Below are 6,178 nucleotides of genomic sequence, written 5' to 3' on the forward strand. Positions count from 1 at the left end.
GACCTACAGATATTTTGAAAACATAGATGAGGTTTAACATTAGTACAGGAATTGGGTTCTTCATCCTTTGAGGGTTGGTGGGATGTGGAGACTGGAGTGAGACTCTAGAGCTGGTCACCAGCTGGCATTCACTGTGTTACAAGGCAGGTAGGCTTTGGACACACCTTTACAAGGCACAGGATGGGGACAAATCACTGTACAGAGAGCTGCTGAAAGGCACCCACATCACTTTCAGACAGAAAAATAGGGCTCAGGAGGACAGATACAATAGGTCTCATCTGGGATCCTCATCTGGGAATGAATTCTTCCCTGTCCATGAAAAGGAGTTTGCTTCTTCATTTTGTTCAGATCTTGCAGAGTAGTTGAGCACTATGAATGCTCAGGGTTTTGCATGAAATCTTTATGTGGCTTCAAGAGAAGACCTGCACATATTGGGCTACTTTTTTCTACCTCTGTGGGAGATATTTTGGGCAAATGTCCAATGTTGGGTTTAGCTATGAAATGAGGGTAATTATATCTGCAGGAAGTGTAGTGCGAAAGCTCTAATGCATGTTACCTGATAAAGAAGTGTAGGCAGTAATTTTAGATTTGGAGGAGAAACTCTCCACAATGTCCAACCTAGGAACTGCAGAGTCACATCAGACAATCTCACACGGTATCTCCTTCCAGCTCCCTACTCACCCAGCAAGAGTCCACTCTGTGGTGGGAGGGGAAAAACAAACAGTTTTTGAGTCTATGAATATTTTTTTTTTTTTGTTCCCCAAACTATATAAAATGTCTGGAGACCAGGCTCAAACCTCTCTACTAAAGTGAGAAATAAGCTATTAACTTAGTTCACATAGTGCCCCTGCAGCCATGAGAAGACCCTAAGAAGTTTTTGTCCTGGGGTAAATCTTTGACCTAAGACTCCCAAGTGAACACCTTGAATCCAAATTCCTCCCTGTGGGCTGTGATACAGCAGTTTGCCAAATACCCATTCTCATTCTTGATTGTAAAGGATCAAAACATTTCCTGGTGCCAGAACATGGTTACCAAAGGTAAATGGGGACAACTGAGAAGGAGGAGGAGGTGGATGAGGAGGAGGAGGTGGAGAAGGAGGAGGAGAACTCCAGACACAAGAACAGACACATGCTGTGTGACAAAACACACATTTAACCTTATCTGCAGATCTGGGACAGGGGAAGTATTTGATTCTTGGGAATGGGGGTAGAAAGGAGGGAAAGGCAGAGAAGAAAGAATGCTTGCTGAGGCTGATAGAAGAAAAAAACCCCAAACTTCAAAACCGCAGAAGACTCAGCAAACCTTGTAAAAATGGCAGAAAAATCCAATAAACTGGTGAGATTCCCTCTGGGGAGTTGGCAAGGCTGCTTTTTCCAAAGCTCGAATCTGTTCGGACATATTTTGAAGAAACAAATGTAGATGCTTGTCCTGTTTACCAAGTAGGCCAGAGCTGGTAAACTTGAAAGGAATCCAATTTTCAAAATATAGTTACAAAAACTGTAAGTAAAACTTCCAGTTATTTAGGATGAAGAATCAGAAACCTCTAGACCTTATTTATCCTGGCCTCTATGAACAAAGGAATCCCTTTTCAGTGCAGATTTCTTCCAGTGAAGCTGCGGGGAAGCAGCCTGATACTCCTCTCAATGTGTGCAAGGGGTATTGCCAAGGGATTCCCTGGCCCACAGAGGACAAAGCTCTTCCCAAGGCAGGTCTCTGGCTTCTCCCTGGATCTTGTACCTTGTTGCATAAGAGGTAAATCTACTCTGTACTGAGCCACTTGAGCCTATTTCTTACTGTTAGCTGGGCAATATGATAAGGATAAACCCCAGGTATTTTTGGAATAGGATTGTAAACCAGAGGGATGCACAGATAACCATTTAAAAATAAGATGGGATAAAACTGCACATGCATACTGCAGGCATCTACTCTAAACCACTTCTGCATGATGCAATGCCAGCAGCCTTTTTTTTTTTTTTTTTTTTTTTTGTGAAAGGAAAATTGCTTTGTTTTGGTTTAGGGCCACAGAATTACAGCTGCAAATAACTGAAAAGGAAAACCAACCAAAAAAGCAAACTATACAGTGAGTTTCTCATACATAATCTCTTGTTTTTCTCTGAATGAAAGGAACAGAGATACAGATACACTATCAGTAACTTCACCTCACACTTGCAGCAGACAGCAAAACTAGTTCAAAATTGAAGTAGCACTGCACGGCTTAAAGGTGAATTTTCAAATGTAACATGTGAATTTGCATCTGTCTAGAAGCTGCTGTAACAGATTTTTCCTTAATGGGAATAAGATTGAGGCATTCAAAAAACATTTTGAACTTTAAATTCTCTACAGGGAACCAGGAGAGAGAGATGCAAGAGCTCTGCAGTTTGAAAAGATGAGTGCACAAGCTTCTGTGCTAATGGGAAAAGGAAATGCCAGCCAGACCTGGAAGCCAGGCTGAAAGCATCCCCCCACTAGTTACAGAAAGATATTGTAGAATTCTGAAAAAAAGGAGAGAAAGACAAAAAAAAAAGAAATAAAATCACCCCTGGTTGGCTTCTCTTATAAAAGTTACATATAGATAATTGGGCATTCACAAATTTACCCTAAGCTTGTAAAACACACTTGAGTAGGTCCATATGATGATTAGGTAGGAACACAATGCCCAGCACCACAAGGTTCCAGTCCCACAGAGCTTGTGCCAACAGCAGGGATTGCACTAAGCCAGTATTAAAGCTAGGGCCAGGCTGAGCACGTGGAGGCTTAACAAGCTTTCATATACTGGTCATGTACTGGTAATCCACAGAAAGCATTAAAAATGTCAACAAAGGAGCGATATGTCCAAACCAGGCTGTGACAACAATAGCTCATTAAGATGCTAATCTTGAACTATGTTTGTCCTGGATTTATTAATTTTTCAAGCTAATTGATCAGTGAGGTCTTTATTCCCCTGATAAAACACAATGACTTTTAGATAGGGTTGTTTCACTCCCAGTTTTTTCCTTTAATACATTTTAAGATCATCTCAACTATTGGCTCCTGCTATAAACATACCCAGTTTTGGGCAAACAAGCACATTAATCAAAGCTTGTCCTGTGGTTCCTGGATTTAGGCAAGGGAAGCCCTCTTGCTGCAACTGCATCCTGAGTCTTGCACCATATGCAGTACAATTTACCCTTGGGTAACCAGGCACAAAATACTTAGGATTTCTCCAATGGATAAGTCTAAAGAGTAAGGCAACCTGAACTGTCACCTTATATATCTTGTGTGTCCTCACACAGCCACCAAGCTCCTTTTGCCACATGGAATACATGTGCTCCAGTGGGGATGAAAGGTCTTTGGAGGGTATCAGATGGCATTGCCTCCTCTGGCTTAATCTCTGTGTGAAAATGAGATTAAATTTAAAACAAGGACCATCGTTATTTGGGCTAGAGACCATAGGACTAGCAACTTAGAAAATAGGAAGTAGAAGCTGCACTAAAGGCTCAAAAGCAGATCAGATTTATGAGGCCCCTTTTGATCCAGACTCAGGTTATCTGAGTGAAGAAGTAAGGCAGCACAGGAGCTGGCGCTGTGACAGAGGAGGCTTCAGAATTGCTGTGCCTTTGAAACGTGATCATTTTGAGGTATCTTTTGTGCAACCACAAAAGTACATCAAATGACCATGGAGCATACAGGTAAGAGCCTGGAGGGAGGGAACCCTGATGCCAATTATCCTGAAACAGTTTTTGCTGAGAAGAGGCGATTGATCTGATCTTCCTGCTGGTTTGGTCTTTGTCCTCTCCACTAACGCTGCCAGGAGGGGTGTCAAAGATCTTCTGCTGTAAGCACTTGACTTGTTTGTAGGAATCTGATTAAAGTAGATCACCTCAGATAACAAGAGGAATTAATGCTGCAAATACATAGGAGAGGATTTTCAAGCTTATAAGCTACATAGAGGTCAGTACTTTTAAAGTCACGCAGCAGCCTCTGAGATCTCTGATTTTCGCAGAACTGATGATCTTTACGTGTCCTTTTCCTTTATCCTGTTAGCCTTTACACTTAAGCACTTCCCTTTATTGCTTCAGTTTCACCTGTCATCTGTTCATTTGCTCTGTCCACTACTAGGAAAGTACAGTAGAGAGCTAACCCCGGGAGAAAAAAAACCCAAAAGGGAACAGGAAAGATTTTTTGTGGGCCTTGCTCTGGACGTGGAACCTAGTAACTATGTAAGTCTGGATTCCTCATCCTTCAGGTTTTTGCAATATTTTTTAAATGCATAAGAATATGCATTTAGATGTCCCCCTGAAGTCTGATCCTCTCGACTCCTAGGCTCCGAGCTCCTAGCACTCCAACCTTTTCTCTCAGTAACCCTGTTATATACTCAGGCTCAACATCTCAGCTGTGAACAACTGTACTCATATGTCTGCCAGTTTTTCCCAAAGCCTGCCTTGCTGTGTCCCTGCTGAAGGACATACTCAGACCTTTAGTGCCTGTCAGCCAGCCCCCTGCTGCCTTTGTTGGGCACCTGGGTGTTTTTAGCTCAGCTCTGCTGGGTAGACCCCTGAATTGGGCTTTAGAGTTGGTGACATTATAATTTCTGACACGAGAAGTCACAAAGAGTTACTTTACAATCAGAACTTGCCTGCCAGCTCTCTGCTCAGTTTTACTAACTGAGGAGTCCTAACCTCAGGTCTGCCATTTAAAATACAAGTTCAGTAGGTATGAAGTACATCAGCTTGACCACACCAAGAACTAAATCTGGGAGATGACTACAGGAAAGCTGTGGGACATGACATTCCAGGATGTCCTAAATGCAAGTGGTGACACTGTGAGTGTGCCTGAATGAGACCTGTGTGCTCCAGAGGCTGCATCCCTCCAGAAGGGAACATGGAGATGCCACCACTGACAGAACAGCACCAGCACAGCTTCAACCCTTCCTGGAGAGAGGCTGATCCCCTGAAACACAGAGGCTCTGAGATTTTAACAGTGCAAGGCAAATGAAATGCAGGCTGTTCATGTTAATTCCCATTTTTGGCTGCTTAGACAAGCACATGGTGGCAGCTTTCACAAGGCAGGAACTTGTCCATTGGAAAATGGATTATGACCACCAACTCTTGCACATAAACTACTGAGCCATCATCCAGTGGTCACTGGTGAGACACCATAGGTCTGTGCTGGTGACCTAGGGGTGAAATGACTTTCTTTGTCTGTCTGAATCCCCGAAGCATTCAGACCCTGATCAGGGGGGATGTTCTGATCTAAACCACCATTAATCTTCCTTAAGGTGAAAAGGTCAGGAGAGCAAGTTATTCAATGTTAACTCTTGGCTTTTTTTTTTTTTTTAATGCCAGCAAAAAGCCTTTTTTATTCCCAATGCTGACTTAAAACATACAGCAACATCCAAATTTTCACAGTCATTTTCTGAAAGTGATGTCAGCTTTTAGATGAATGACAAAGACCATCCACAGTGTCAGCCCCCCACAGCTGTGTCCACAGCCATAACAACAATGCCACACAATGTTGTCCTTAAATCCCATAAAAGGAAGAAACAATGCCAGAGAATGAAGCGATAGCGTATTGGAGCTGCTGACAATCAGTCTTTAACATGTGTTATCCATTTGACTGCAGGTGTAAATCAGCATTTCAATGTCAACTTGCTAATTTAAGGCTGTATGGTCAAACACCCAGAAAAAGCACAAGTGCACTGCTAAAGTAGGTCAAAGTCACTGCAAGTCAGGGAACACAGAAGAAAGGTTCCTCTTCAAGGAACCATTCTGGGCTATGAGATATACATTTCATGATGAAGTAATATTAGATTAAATTAAACATTTAATGGGAGCTCAGACTACAGTGTCAGCACACCCAATATTCCTTTGCTGCTCAGTTGACCTTGGTGGCGTATGTGCTGCCGGTGTTTGTGGCTGAGGAACCAAACTGTGTGGCTCTACAGGGTGACACAAATTAACACGTGAATTATCTCCAGAGGACAGAAGTCTCATTTCCTCTGCCTTCACTTAACTATGCCATCACATGGATGTAAATTAATTTTCCCCTTTGGTTCCTCCGTTCAGAGAAATAAGGAAAATATCTGCTACCATTTGTTGTGCTTAAGAGTTCTCTGAAAATGAGGTACATGTGATTTTTCAATAGAAACCAAAGTCTGAAAGTATTTTTTTCATCCTCCTCCCCATTACTAGGAAAGCAG

Source organism: Fringilla coelebs (genome assembly GCF_963513975.1).
Source record: "Fringilla coelebs genome assembly, chromosome: 1".
Classification (NCBI taxonomy): domain Eukaryota; kingdom Metazoa; phylum Chordata; class Aves; order Passeriformes; family Fringillidae; genus Fringilla; species Fringilla coelebs.